At 32.3% G+C, this 16,304-nt stretch overlaps 1 protein-coding gene across 7 annotated transcripts in view; it reads left to right on the forward strand.

The window, feature by feature from the left end:
* The window catches only part of dgkh (diacylglycerol kinase, eta), a 176,409-nt gene that overhangs the window by 55,725 nt on the left and 104,380 nt on the right, over nucleotides 1-16,304 (forward strand). The window contains exon 1 of one of the 7 annotated variants that reach the window (XM_056464997.1): nucleotides 2,875-3,196. The exons of 5 other annotated variants lie outside the window; for them this stretch is intronic. The gene's annotated coding sequence lies outside the window, so the exon portion shown is untranslated. Of the gene's footprint in view, nucleotides 1-2,874; nucleotides 3,197-3,220; nucleotides 3,296-16,304 lie in introns of those variants that run through there. One more of the 7 variants, XM_056464996.1, reaches the window with a different exon arrangement.

A 16,304-nucleotide genomic window follows, 5' to 3' on the forward strand; every position in this document is an offset into this window, starting at 1 on the left:
GGAAAAACAGCATATGCTCATTATACAAATCAATTATTGAGAGGCCCGTGTTTTTAGTCTATGTTCTTGTTCTGCTGATGTTCAGAAGATCTGCTAATTTCAGAAATGCATTACACACATTTTTTTTTGACACTATAGTGTAGTAAGGACACACGCTTTACTTTAAGGAGGCCATTTTTGTCACCAGTGGTTAATTGTCCTCAAGAGGCTCTTGAAGGTTTACCCAGAGGAGAATTGTGTTGCTCTTTTATGTCACAGAAGGCTTCATTGAGTTTTCTGTAATAGTTCATTAAAGCAGCAACAGAAGTGTCTTTTTAAAATTGTATCTTCACAAATTGATTATATTACACTGTAATAGTTTGGTTATGTTGAGAAGATTGTGATTGCAGATAAAAATAAGAACAAATTTGAGAATAGTTTATGACAAATCTGAAAATCTTTGTTTAATTTTACTCTTTCTTTAAATAGAGATCAAAATAACACAATTACTATGGGTTCTGAAAAAAATGTTGAAGGAATAGTTTACCTAAAAATGAAAATTCTGTCATAATTTACTCGTCCTTCACCTGTTCAAAACCTTTATGAGTTTCTTTCTTTTGTATAACTGAAAAGAAGATACTTTGAAGAAAGTTAAAAACCGGCAACCATTGACTTCCGTAGTATTTGTTTTTTCTACTATGGATGTCAATGGTTACAGGTGTTCAGCTTTCTTCAAATTATCTTCTTTTGTGTTCAATAGAAGAAAAGGGTTTGAAACCACTAGAGGGTGAGTAATAGGCAATAAATGTTCATTTTTGGGTGAACTATCCCTTTAAATATGAAAAAAGTTAATTAATTTGAACTAAATATTGTTTTTATTTTTAAATTGGTTTCAATGACCTACTCATAAAGAATTTGTTAGTGAATTTATCTCATTTTTTTATTATTAACCAATTATTTAATTGCAGATACTTTTAAAACAGCTACTCATAATGTGACTCATAAAATCTTCATTTTAATTTACATTCAAAAGGCATTTTACTATATTTTGATTTCTACTTGAGAAATGACAAACCTTTATCCCAGTACTTCTGTGACAGTTTGACTTATTGTAGTACAGAAATAATTATAATATTAATGCTAATCAAACTAAAGACTGAAGCTGTTTATTATATTATATTATATTATATTATATTATATTATATTATATTATATTATATTATATTATATTATATTATATTATATTATATTATATTATATTATATTATATTATATTACATATCGTACACTGAAAGAGAATCAATCAAAGATGATTCCTTGGGTTTTTTAAAGGTAAGTGGTTGTAAACAATTTATTTGGGCTGAATTTAAACAAACAAATTATGTTGAACATTACAAAAATGTAATTGCTTTGTTTAAATTCAACCCATATAAATTGTTTGCTACAGTTTTGCAGAAATCATTTTTTTCCCTGTGTATCATGTATGTATTCTCACTATTTCGTGGATTATTACCTGCGTATTATTAAGATATTGGCTGTTAATAACTAAACATAACTACTAACACTTCAAAGTGATTGGTTTATTAAAAGGGAGAATTATACCTTAAAATAAAGTGAGACCATATTATATTATATTATATTATATTATATTATATTATATTATATTATATTATATTATATTATATTATATTATATTATATTATATTATATTATATTATATTATATTATATTATATTATATTATATTATATTATATTATATTTTATTATATTATAGTATATTATATATTGTATTATGTATTTGTATTCTCACCATTTAGTGGATTATTACCTGCCTGTTATTAAGGTATTGGCTGTTAAGTAGCACTTAAGAAGTACATGTTCTGCATGATCCTAATCTACTTTCCTAATACTACCTAATATCTAAACATAACTACCTGTGCTTCTTCTACCTTAATATCATTTATTGAGGCAAAAGTAAAAGTGAATGATGTATTAATAGGGAGAATTATACCTTAAAAAAGTGTGACCATATTATATTATATTATATTATATTATATTATATTATATTATATTATATTATATTATATTATATTATATTATATTATATTATTAGATTAGATTAGATTAGATTAGATTAGATTATTACCTATTTGCTGTTAATTTACACTTAAAAAAGTACATATTCTGGATGGTCTTAATCTACTTCTCTAATCCTACCTAATATCTACTACCATACCTTAATAATGTTTATTGAGGCAAAAGTCCATGTGAATAGTTTATTTATATAGTGAGAATTATAGTTTAAAATAAAGTGACTATTTTATTTTTATTTTATTTTTTATTTTATTTATTTTTTTATGTATTTTATTTTATTTTATTTTAGTTTAGTTTTTTATTCTATCTGGTAAAATAAAATACAAATAGAATTGTCCCAAATGAAACATGAATTAATCTCCTTATGAATTACTAAAAAAAATTTAATTTTCACTTATAAAATTCATAATTTAGTCTTGGGGAAAAAAAAGATGTTTATATTGAAATCACTTTTCATTGCAGTTGTTTAAAAATCCAATTGACTTTTGTACAGTATCTGAGCTTATGACATTATTGCGAGGTCTTTCAGTCAATTAAAAAACAAAAGACCTGAACATGAGTATGCAACCTAAAGGCTCATAGCTGAAATTATGATTTTTCCTTACGTAACATGTAGCCACTTTGGCTCCATATTTTTTGCGGTATTTTTCTCAATGCAGCAACCTACTGCTTTGTAGTCGTGCTGTTTTTTTTCTGTTGCTAAAAATAGCTCAGCACAGTGTGTATCTGAGAGCGAGAGAGCAATAGAGAGAGAGAGAAGTGATCTGTCTGCAGAACAAAAGGAAATCCTCAGAGTGATGTCACTCACAAACACCTCCCGCTGAAGAACAGTAGTCCGAACCCAACAGAGGAGGAGCGAGAGATACTGCATGAGGGAATGATGGAAAGAGCTGAACGCTAATGACTCGCTTCTGCTCCACTTGATCAGCGGTCCAGAGAGAGGGCGAGTTGTAATGGAGAACGGCAACAAATACAAGCTACGTCTTTAAGACGGAATGCAGGAGTCGCATCTGTACGTGGAAATGTGTTTGGCCATGTGGAAGCGCTCAGTGTGGCGGCGCATGTGACATTGCATGTGTCTCCGGTGGGCTGTTCCTTGAGGGTCTGCAGCAGTTGGGGAGGGTAAGAGAGCTGGAGAAACCAGCCGTAACACACACTCACACACATAGGCATCAGCTCACGATTCCAGCAGATTTCAGTGCAGTCGAGAGCGGATTGCTGGTGAGTGAACTACACACATATGGCAGATGCATGAAGGCTGTCTTCCAATCGGTGCTTGTTTGATGCTGCCGCTTGACATCTGTTCGTGTGCCCAATGGAAAGTTGACTTTAGATTGGGACCTGTTTTTTTTGTTGTTTGTAACACTGACGTTGGTAGGAGCTTGTAGGAGGAAAGAAAAGGCGATGCACCTTGAGATACACGTGAGCCAGGCAAACCATCCAGCAGCAGTGGGAGCATTTTTTTTTTTTTTTCTATCGTTTGATCTTGAGAGCAAGATTCTATTATCTTCTGTTAGCGTCAACTCGAGCTTTTAAAAGGATGCACAAAAATGGATTTGTCATTTCGTGTTTGCGCTGCTAAGTTTCATTGCTGCAGTTTCAGGTTTCTGCTATGGAGATCTGGTAGAGAATTGTGAGTGAATGTCATTTTCTATATAAACATTTTCTGAATGATCACGATTTCAGATTGAAATATGCATGAAATATATCATGGATAGTAGGGCTGCTTGATTATGGGGGAAAATCATAATCATGAATATTTTGGTCATAATTGTAATCATGATTATTCAAAACGATATACAGTTCAAATCAAAATTATTCACCCTCCTGTGAATTATTTTTAAATAGATATTTCCTAAAAGATGTTTAACAGATTCAGGAATTTTTCACAGTATATTGTTTTCTTCTGGAGAAAGTCTTATTTGTTTTATTTTGGCTAGAATAAAAGCAGGTTTAAATATTTTCAAAACCATTTTAAGGTCAATATTATTAGTCTCCTTAAGCAACATTTTTTTGATTGTCTGCAGAACAAACTACTGTTATACAATGATCTGCCTAATTACCCTAATTAAGCCTTTAAATATCACTGTAATCTGAATGCTTGTATATTGAAAAATATCCAGTAAAATATTATGTATGCTGTCATCATAGCAAAGATAAAAGAAATCAGTTATTAGAAATGAGTTATTAAATCTATTATGTTTAGAAATGTGCTGAAAAAATCTTCTTTCCATTAAACAGAAATTAGGGGGAAATGGGTCGCTAATAATCTTCAACTGTATATATAGTTATTTTCCTCCCTGTAAATTATGAAAGGGAAGTAAATACAATAGAATAAAATTATGAAACAAACTGTGTTTTAAGCATTTTTACTGTGAGAAAAAAAGTTAATTACAGCTACAAAAGTCCTTCAGTTAAGAGCAGTGAGTGATTTTCTCTTTTTGTTGTTTGGTTAATGATAAAAACAGTCGGCAGCAGGAATATTGCGCGCTGTCACTTTAAGAGCAGTACTGTTCTGATTTATGGTTTCACTTTCACTTGTCTTTTGATTCCCAACTCGTTTGTTTATTACATAAATGAGGGTTAATATGAATAATCACAAAACACCGCGTTTTGACACAATTTTGCATGTATTTGACCATTAAAGTGCTCACATTAAGATGACTTTAGATGTGTGTGCCCTGCTCATCTCTGAGCGCATACACACACACAACAGCATTCGATCTCTTTCACGCTTTTAAAAACATGAATGATTGGAATGTACATCAATGAATGATGCGCATCCCGTGCTGCAAAAGTTACATTAGAGTACATGCTTTTAGTCATTTTCATGTCAAAATGTGCTTTGCAGAGCGACAAATGTGTATAACTGGAAAGGGGCGGTATATGATGCAATAATCGTTTTATCTCAATTAATGTTTTTTCATAATTGTTAGCCAAAATTTAAATTGAAACAGTCCTATTCGATTCAATTCGATTAATTGCACAGTCCTAATGGAAAGTAGAGCATGGGCAGATAAATTATATTAAATCGAATCACGATAAAATTTATGTCAATAACAATGATAAGCTCTGGACTTTTTTACTCTATATTGATCTATGAGCTAATCAAACAGCAGACATGTGCAACATTGGGAATCTAAAAGTGTGTTGATATTAGAGATGGACCTAATTTTTTTTGGCCGCCGAAAATATGGACCCTCTGATTTTTGTGGCTCAGTCATCGTTGAGATATTCATTTCAATTTGGAAGCTCTAACAACTTACGTTGAAATGTGTCCTTCAATATGAAAATAAATATAGAGATTGGCATATTTCCCAGCCCTAATGGAAAGGCTGTATATTAAATACTGGTCACCGTTTTTTTTTTTCTCTGACATTTAGTCATAATTTGCCCTCAGCAGCTGATTTTAACTGAAGGAGTGATTGATTGATTGATTTTGTGGACATTTTATGTTTGCATTATATTTTGTGGACCTTTATTTTTCTTTGTTGATGAATAGAATGCTCAACAAGACAATGTTTATTTGAAATAGAAATATTTTGTAATATAAATGTATTTTTATTATTGTTTTATTTTTAATTTATTTATTTATTTAATTTATTTTGATATTTTATGTCCTTTTTATACATACTCTAGTAAAGGTTCTTTAGCGATTATTTGGCTTATAATCATAGGAGAATCAATTTCAGTGCTATATACAGTAAAACCTATAAAGAGCCTGTAATGGTTGTCCAACAGTTCTTTGGAGTGGTTAAGGTGCTATGCTGTATATAAAAAAATGCTGCTAATTAGCTCTTAAAGTGGTTCCCATATGATTGCAAGCCAAAGAAACAGTTTTAGTAATACATAGCAACTTACAGTTGAAGTCGAACTGATTAGCCCTCCTGTTATTTTTTTCAAAATATCCAGATGATGTTTGAAAGAAGCAAGACATTTTTTCATGGTATTTCCTATAATATTTTTTCTTCTGGAAAAAGTCTTATTTGTTCATTTCAGCTAGAATTAAAGCAGTTTTTAGTTTTTTGAAAACCATTTTAAGGTCAAAATTATTAGCACCCTTAAGCTATATATATATTTTTTTTTATTGTCTACAGAAAAAAAAACATCATTATACAATGATTTGCCTAATTACTCTAATTTGCCTAATTAACCTAGGTATGCCTTTACAGTATATGTCAATTTAAATTGATACCACCATATATATATATATATATATATATATATATATATATATATATATATATATATATATATATATATATATATATATATATATATATATATATATATATATATAACCTTAACCACCCCCTAAGAACTGCTGGAGAACCATTACAGGTATACAGGTACTTAAAGAACACTTAAAGTGGTTCTGTTTATCACTGTGTGCGTTTAAATAGCACTAGAAGGAGTTATTAGGCTCATAATCATAGAGAAACCATTTCCAGTGCTATATATCACCTACTGTTGAAATGCGAATTATTATCCACCCTTTTAATTTTTTTTTTCTTTTTTAAATATTTCCCAAATTATGTTTAACAGAGCAAGGAATTTTTCACAGTATGTCTGATAATATTTTTTTCTTCTGGAGAGTTTTATTTGTTTTATTTCAGCTAGAATAAAAGCAGTTTTTAATTTTTTTAAAACCATTTAAAGGTCAAAATGATTAGCTCCTTGAAGTTATATTTTTTCCCGATAGTCTAAAAAACAAAGCATCGTTATACAATAACTTTCCTAATTACCCTAACCTGCCTAGTTAACCTAATTATTCTAGTTAAGCCTTTAAATGTCACTTTAAGCTGTATAGAATTGTCTTGAAAAACATCTAGTCAAATATTATTTACTGTCATCATGGCAAAAATTAAATAAATCAAATATTAGAAATGAGTTATTAAAACTATTATGTTCAGAAATGTGTTGAAAAAAATCTTCTCTCCTTTAAACAGAAATTTGGGGAAAAAAAATAAACAGGGGGCTAATAATTCTGACTTCAACTGTATATGTTTAAAGATGCAGCACTCTAACCACCCCAGTAAACAACTACAGAATTGATACTATTGCTATATAGCACTTATATTCGTTCCTTTGCTAAATAGTACCTCAACTACCACAAACAAGCCTTATTTTCTGTGTGTATTCTCTTTTGTATAGTCTTAATAAGTATTCTGTGTAATCTCTATAATAATTACTTTTGACAGTAACTAATACTGTAACGAATTACTTTTTAAATATATTAACTCCGTTATCGTTACAATATGCGTTTGTCCATTACTTAAATAAATTATTTTTGGCTGCAGTCTAGCCCACATATTCCTGTTTACATTGGCAACACATTGTGGGATTGGTGGATGCCAACCAACCACCATATAAAAGACACGCCGTGTATGAGGCGCCAGACTGGTCAAAAGCCAAGCGAAAGCAGAGAGACAGAATGTGTGCGAGGTACACCAAGTGTGCAGGCAAGAGAGACTGAGTGAGCACGAGAGACCGCGTGCACGCGAGAGAGGTCAAGTGTATGCGCGAGAGAGACCGAAGGCGCCCGAGGTCGTTTTTGTTTAGAATGCATACAGTTACAGCAGTCTATAATAGCAGTTTTCTGATTCTGAATGATAATTCAGATTACTTTTATTTTATTTATTTCAAAAAGGTTTTGTGTTGTATATTGTTGCTAGTTTTCATACTCAAGCTGTGAAGGAACATGTTTAAGGGTTTAACAACTTTTATGATGCTGAAACAACTTTAGTTTTTGCTTTTTTTGTTTCTGAATATGTTATTCAGCTGGATTATCACCTTGTGTTGTGTTTTAGTTGTGATAATGAAAATAATTAAAACTGTGAAGATGATCAACAGTGTAATCTCCATGCAGCACTGTAGTGACATTATAGGGCATCAATGGGAGCAATAAAAATATTCTTTGGCAAAGTAGCATAAAAATTACTTTTAACAGTAATGCATTACTTTTTGGTGTGAGTAATCGATAAAGTAACTGAGTTACTTTTTGAATGAAGTAACTAGTAACTGTAACTAGTTACTATTTTTTAGTAACTAGCACAAAACTAATACTAAATATTGTTTACAACATACAAGATGGAGGTTTGTTTGGTCTTGTTGCTGTTTTGTCTCATTTTGACTCAGATGTTCATTGTCCTGACCAATGTCAGTCTTTTAAAAACGAATTATCTTCAAACGTCAGGTATGGCACGCGCGATCAATACAGGAACAACGAAAATGAAATCCGTCATAATAAAACCAGTTTGTTATTGAAAATTTTAGCATGAAATCACTTTGTTGATGCTCCTCTAATGATCTTCTGTAAGAAAAATGGGGCTGACACGCCTGAGATTAAAGCCCATAAATAGACGGAGCTGGATCTAATGAAATTATAATCAATTTTGTCCAGAGGGAATCCGCAGGCTCTTGCTAATGTGAAATAATGTAGACTTCAAGGGGTACGTAGACTGAGTGTTTTAATTAAATGCAGTATCTCTTTCTTTTGGGATGAAAACACAGCTAACTGACACAGATGATTTATTCTCTATAGGGTGCATAGTTAATAGGTAACCTGGTAGGAGCACAAGTTTTTAATATGTAATAAGGGTCATACAACTAGATAAATATATAATAGTGTGGCTATTATTACAATTTAAAGGAGATCTATTATGCCCCTTTTTACAAGATGTAAAATAAGTCTCTTATGTCCCTAGTGTGTATGTGAGGCTTCATCTCACAGATAATTTTTTATAACTGACACTGCATGTCAGGATTGACTTCTAAGGTGCAAGTCATTTATTAAATGAAGAAAAGATTCACGCAGCATCTCCTACCACAGCAAATTCCATTTTTACTGTTGATTTTTACTGTTGGCGCCAGTTAATCAGGAAGTGACGATTTTGTTCTCTTTGACTCATTGTAAGGAAACGCTGCTTTATTCGCACATCTTCCACATATTCCAGTTTTGCGCATAAAGATAATTTGCAGTTTTGAATGTAAACATAGCTATTGTGTTTTGCAGATTTATGTATATATATATTTTCAGTTCAATTAATCTCTATTTCTATATATAGTGATTTTTTAAAATTGTAATCAACTGTGTTTTATAGCAATAACACCAACATTAATTAGCGAGTATATCTGAGGAGTGTTCTGAAGAGTTTCCATCTAATCAGTGGCGTTTTCTCCCAGAGCTTCAATGAAGGTTTATTCTATCGGCTCTGGAATGTTCTATCAATGTCATTGATTAGGTCAGACTCAGTCCTGCGTTAAATAAAGCACATTTGTCTCAGACGGATGCTCTCTCTCAGAACTCTCCCTGTCTCGGCTGCCCTTTCCTGACTATTGAACTGGAACGGCTTCACTTTCCCCAGACAACAATCAGGTCGCTCAGTCAATGGAGATTGTCTAATTTTCTCGGGATTTCAGTGACTCTTTATCTCCCCACTGATGCTTTTTTAGGTGCAATTTGTTGGACCGGTTTCTTATATGCTTTTTCTACCAAATGTTTTTTTTTTGGATGTTCGGCATGCATCTCTATTGATGGTTATGAAAAAGAATAGAAGAGAAGAAGAAATATACACAAACATAGTAGTGACCTGTAAATAAAATATTTAATCAGGTTTAACAAATTGAACTATCACTGGTATTTATATGAGATGCATTCAATTGGATGTGATCAAAAACATCTAGACAGGGTATACGTGTGTCTTTTTTATTTTGCATAACACTATCATGCAAAGTGAAACAAATTACTATTGTACTATTTAAGGCCGGCACTATGGCTCAGTGGTTAGCACTGTCACCTCACCGCAAGAAGGTCACTGGTTCAAGTCTTGGCTGGGCCAGTTGGCATTTCTGTTTGGAGTTTGAATGTTCTAGTGGGTTTCCTCCGGGTGCTCCGGTTTTCTCTACAGCCCAAAGACATGCAGTATAGGTGAATCTGAGAAACTAAATTGGCTGTAGTGTATGAGTGTAAATGTGAGAGTGTATGGGTGTTTCCAAGTACTGGGTTGCGGCTGGAAGGGCATCTTCTGCGTAAAACATATGCTGGGATAGTTGGCGGTTCATTCCACTGTGGTGACCCTGAAAGCCGAAGGAAAATGAGTGAATGTACTATTTAAGTACTGGGATAAATGTTATTGCAAATATGCATTTTAGAACATGTTTAGTACTTTAAAAATATCCAAATATCCACAATATTGAGGCACTAATGTATATCTACTGTTTCTATTTTCACTGTTTTTGCACATTCAAAATATCAGGGCATGTAGGTAGATGTAAATAGATTTTGTTTTGTTTGAAATATTTTTAAATCTCGTTTTATGATGTTTTTTTTTATTTCATAATTTAGCAAACTGTCATTTTGCCATGTGTTTTTATTATTTGTTTTTAAATATTTTTAATTCTAGTATGTCAGTTTTTAAAATTATTTTTGTTATTCAACAAATGACTATTTTTAATACAAAGTGTCCGCGGGTCTGAAAAAGCCTTAAAATGTTTTACATTTCAAAAACCAAATTTTAAGCCTTAAAAAATCTTATATTCATTGAAATTTTGTCTTGTAGGACTTAAATAATTGTAAACAGGTCTTCATTTTCTTATGTCCATGTAAAGCTACCCAACACACCAGCAATCTATCTCTACAGAACTTTTAACAAAACTCTATTTATAACTTTATTTACAACACGGTTTAAGTATCATCCTTACAATAATATTTGTTTTAAAGTTCTCTGTGTATTTATAGTCCATATATGATGAGGACACTGACCTGAACAGACTGTTGTGCATACTTTTGTTTATTTTAGTTTAAAAAAATTAATTTTAAGATATGTTTTGTTGAAAAATGTGTATGTATACAACTGGGATTTGCTTGTTTTGACAATTTATTTAAAACATTTGGTTAAGAAATAACAAATTAACATATAATATAATATAATATAAAAACGTCCATGAGTCTGAAATTTCATTTATAATGGTCTTAAAAAGATCTTAAAAAGTCTTAAATTTGACTTTGTGAAATCTGCTGAAACCTTGTAATAGTTTGAAGTGATATATTGTCTATGTTTGTGTTGTAAATTACACACTTAATTTACACACCTAATTCTCACTATATTATTTATTAAACAATACCTTGTATCAAACTACTAAAATACCAATAAAGTCACTTTGTTAATCTGCAGTGTTGAATATTCAACATCAAAAGTTGACAGAGCTGAGACAAACAACTACAAATAACCAGAAAACATCATGTGAACCACCAATTACTGAACCTGTTAATTAATGGGGGTTTTTACAGTACAGGTAATACATTTCATTTAGATTAAGATGGATTTACCCAAATTTTGTTGAAACAGTCCATTTTTTTAAAGATCATTTTGTATAGCACATAATTGTAATTTCTTTATGCTAACATTTCTATAAATATATAATTCTGTTTTCCCAGTGATGGGTTGCAGCTGGAAGGGCATCCGCTGTGTAAAACATGTGCTGGATAAGTTGGCGGTTCATTCCGCTGTGACGACCCCTGATGAATAAAGTGACTAAGCCGAAGGAAAATGAATCAATCAATATAGTTCTGAAGAATAATTAAAGTAGTTGACTTCTCTAATCAGAATCCATCTGTAGGACACCTAATGTTCTAGTTGACCATTATGACCAGTCCTTTGTTGTTAAGCCAAGCCCAAAGCCCATTTTTCAAAGACACAGCATCAGTACTAGCACCCTCACATTGCAATCTTTCCCCAGTTTGTCCAAAATCCCATTTAAATGTAATCATGAACAGAGATGGAGCACAAGAGAAATCACTCCGAGAAGTTGTTTGTCCTCAGCGCGAGAGCTTGAAGAGGCTTTTAGAGTAAGTGGCTGGCAGAGAAGCGCTGGGAGTTGCCCGTGTTTGACTGTGTAAGAGAGAATGATGAATGCTAATGTGATTACTGCTTCACAGCCGGGCATAGGAATTGATAGGTATGTTTTGTTTTTGGCATTAAAAATGAAAGCCAATAGCTCTTTAAGTAATGAAATAAACACCTTGGAAAATTCCAGCAGCTCTTTCTGCAGTTGACAGTGCCGCCTGGACAGTGTGACTTCTTTATTTGTTTTTGCAGGAGATACGCAGCCTCTCGTGCTTGTGGTTTAGATCTGCAGTATCTATGGTGAACATATAAATAAACATGAAGCCGCGCATCGCTACGCCGCAGCTCTCGGACTCGACTGCCCTTCACAGATCTGCACTGGACTGCTAATTACGCCTCGCAGACCACTTATCATTTACAAGCTAGTAAAGGACAAGCCTTACATAGCAGCTGCACATCACACTGGTACATGCGGGAATTTACTCAGATTCCAGTGTGTTCCTGTAGAAGAAGCTCCTCAAATGGTTGGACGGTGGCCAGGGATGCTCAAATTCAAATGACTTTATATAGTTGGACAAAATAGTCACCTTTAAAAGGATAGTTCACCCAAAAATTAAAATTCTGTCATCATTTATGCACCTTTTTCAAACCGTTAAGAGTCATTTCACCTGTTAAATGGAAAGGATTATATATTTTGAAACGTGTTGAAAAACTGTAACCATTGACTTCCATAGATTTCCATAGATGTTAAACAGTTTAAATTTCTGGGTCTGGTGGGAGCATTTTTAGCTTAGCTTAGCATAAATAATTGAATCGGATTAGACCATTAGCATAATGCTCAAAAAAAAAAAATTTATTAATAAATAAATAAAGTTTTGATAATTTTCCTTTTTAAAGCTTACTGATCTGTAACTACATCATTTATTAAATTACCTTTATGAGTTATTTCTCCTATTAAACACAAAGGAAGTTATTTTGAAACACGTTGAAAACCTGTAACCATTGACTTCCATAGAGTATGTTAAACAGTTCAGATCCCGGGCATTTTTAGCGTAGCTTAGCATAAATCATTGAATCGGATTAGACCAATAGCGTCTCTATCCAAAAATTCAAGAGTTTTGATAATTTTTTAATTTAAAGCTTGACTATTCTGTAGCAACATCCTGAATTAAATAAACTTAATGAGTTATTCTTCCTGTTAAACACAAAGGAGGATATTTTGAAACATGTTTGAAAACTGTAACGATTGCCTTCTATAATACTTGTTAAGCAGTTCAGATCTTCGTGTCTGGTTGGGAGCATTTTTAGCTTAGCTTATCTTAATTGATTGAATCGGATTAGACCATTCGAATCTCTTTCCAAAATTTTTTTTTTTTGATAATAGAGTTTTGATAATTTTCTTATTTAAAGCTTGACTGTTCTGTTACTACATCATGTATTACATAAATTTAATGAGTTATTTCTCAGGGTGTGGTGGGAGGATTTTTATCTTAGCTTAGCCTAAATCATTCAATCAGATTAGACCATTAGCATAACGCTCAAAAATGCAAAAATAAATAAGTTTTGATAATTTTTCCTTTTTAAAGCTTTATTATTCTGTAGCTACATCATGTATTACATAAACTTAATTTTATTTTTTTTTGTTATTTTTCCTGTTAAACACAAAAGAATATTTTTTGAAACATGTTGAAATTTATTTTTAAACACAGAATAATGATGGGGCAAAAAAAGAGCCATTGACTTCCATGGTATATTTTGCTACTATGAATGGCTGTTTTTTTTCCCCCAACATTCTTCAGAATATCTTATTTCAGAAGAAATACTTTTAGGTTTAGAACCACTTGAGAATGAGTAAATGATTTTCTACATTGCCAAAAATAATAACACAATAATGATAACATAAAATAAAATGAGAAATAACCATGAAAATAAATTTGTTTGCCGAAATAAAAATAAAAAAGTTATTCTAACTTTGTAAAATGGTAAAGGAAGTCATGTTGAGATGAAGACAGAGGTCATTATTGACTTTGTGGATGTTATGGGGTGATCAAACTCAAAGATGAAACAGAGCTAGAAAAATAACAAGAAGAAATAACAAGCTTTGGTAGGAGCTTAAATCGCCATCCAAATGGCAAAAAATAATGAGCTGCAATGTTGACATCCACATAACTTGCGTTTGTAATTTTCTCTCAGCACCTCCGCTGCTGTTAATGGATATCTTCAGTGCATTCCCCTCTAATCCAGTCATGCGCAGCCACAGCGAGTGCGTTTTCTCATAGGGACATTGTATGGCGTTGTGTATCACAGATAGTGCTGTTTGTTTGATAACCACACCTCTGAAAACTGCATTTACCAGCTAGGCAGAGCCTAATTAGAGACAATTCGTTCCCCCACCATGCCAGATGGGTATGGTTGATTTTCCAAAAATGAGCTGAAACTTATGGTTGAGACGTTTATAAAAAGAACAGATGGGTTTTATCTATTGCCTCCATGCGAGCTCATTATCGCAGCCAGGAATACAAGCTTGTTTTTCAGCTCTTTATAATTAGTGAGAACACTGACACTTGTGCTAAAGGTGGATCTGTGATGCCAGCTCACTGTCAATGCCGAGATTAGAAGCAAGCAGACATTAAAACAGTGTTGTAATGCAACAGCTTTAAGAATAGCACAAGCAAGATCTCAAATCAGCAATGAAATTCACTCTGCTTTTTTGAAATAGGCTTATTTTATAACTCCCCTAAAGTTAAACAGTGGAGTTTGATAATTTTTTAATTAATTCGGCCAACCTCATAGTCTGGCAGGACATTTTTAGCTTATCTTAGCATAAATAACTGAATCGGATTAGACCATTATCATCTCACTCAAAAAAAAAAAATGTTTTTATGTTTTTTTTCTTCTTCTATTTAACGCTTGATTCCTCTGTAAATAGATCATGTATTAAGATCATTCACTCACTCATTCATTCATTCATTCATTTTCCTTCGACTTAGTCCCTTTATTCATTAGGGGTTGCCACAGCAGAATGACCCGCCAACATATCCAGCACATGTTTAACACAACGGATGCCCTTCCACCTGCAGTCCAGTAATGGGAAAGTATTAAGACCAAAAGAAAATAAAAAGTTGCTATTTTCTTGGTTGAAACGGCTAGAAAGTTTTATTTTGGCATAATAACCAATTAACTTTGCTGCTGTACCATGGCTGCAACAGGTGCTATGATATTACACAAGACTGTTACCTAGTTACCTAGCTGGAGACTATTTTCAAGTGCTGCATACTGATCCACAAAAAGGACTGAACATGCTGTATTATGCAGGTCAGGCAATATAATTTTGAAAGAAACACTATGTGCCTCTGCAAATTCAGTCCAACATTGTTGTTTGTAGTTGAAAGCACTTGTGGATGCCGATCGACTGAACACATAATATGCATGCTGAAGACATGTCAGTTATCCAAATTCACATTTTTGTAGTTTACTCTTTGATAATATCATTCATTCATTCAATTTCCTCCAGCTTAGTCCTTTTATTCATCAGGTGTCGCCACAGTGGAATGAACCGCCTACTGATCCAGCATCTGTTTAAGACAGAGGATGCCCTTTCAACTGCAACCCAGTACTGGGAATCATTCTCTGATATCAGCAATGTGTTTAATGCCAAAATGCATAACAAACGTACAGTTTTTTAGTTAATGGACTCTTTTCACAAGCCTGTCATGACGTGTTTAACGGTCATCAGTTTCTTAAATCATTGAAATTTTTTAAGATTTAGATTTTTAAAAAAACATATGAACGTTTATATGTATTTACGAATGTAGTATATAATTTTTGCTTCAAATAACCCTCCCATTCACTGCGCTTTTTCCAACTATGACGACTTCTGCTACCGAGAACAATAGAATAAGAAGTATGAATTAAACGTATTACTTTATTAAAGTTAATAATTATTTAATTTGTTATTTTATTTTTTATTTTTCAAGCTTGGTATATTTGAGAAACCAAAGAGATTCGCAAACGAGCAAAGAGATTCGCTCACTCGTATTACATGAATGCGCTCTTGACTTGTAATACTGTGCTCATGACATTTGTCAGTAAAATAACGCCATAGAAGGTAACTCTTCAAGAACAGGGTTAAGCACCCTTGATCTAGCTAAAGGTTATTCTACCACTGACATAATTTTAGAGACATTAATTTATTTAATTTCATTAATTAAATTTTTCAGAATTTATCACATTTTTAAAATTATTTTTAAGTTTAACTTACAATGTGTATTTTGTTAGCGCACATTGATATTCTTTAGTTGAAAATTTAATCAATGCAAATCAATCCTGTAAGAAAAGGTTGTGATAATCTTCAATCAAAATCTGACCATTTGCTTCTGCAT

The sequence above is a fragment of the Danio aesculapii genome, chromosome 9, assembly GCF_903798145.1.
Source record: "Danio aesculapii chromosome 9, fDanAes4.1, whole genome shotgun sequence".
NCBI classification, from domain to species: Eukaryota; Metazoa; Chordata; class Actinopteri; order Cypriniformes; family Danionidae; genus Danio; species Danio aesculapii.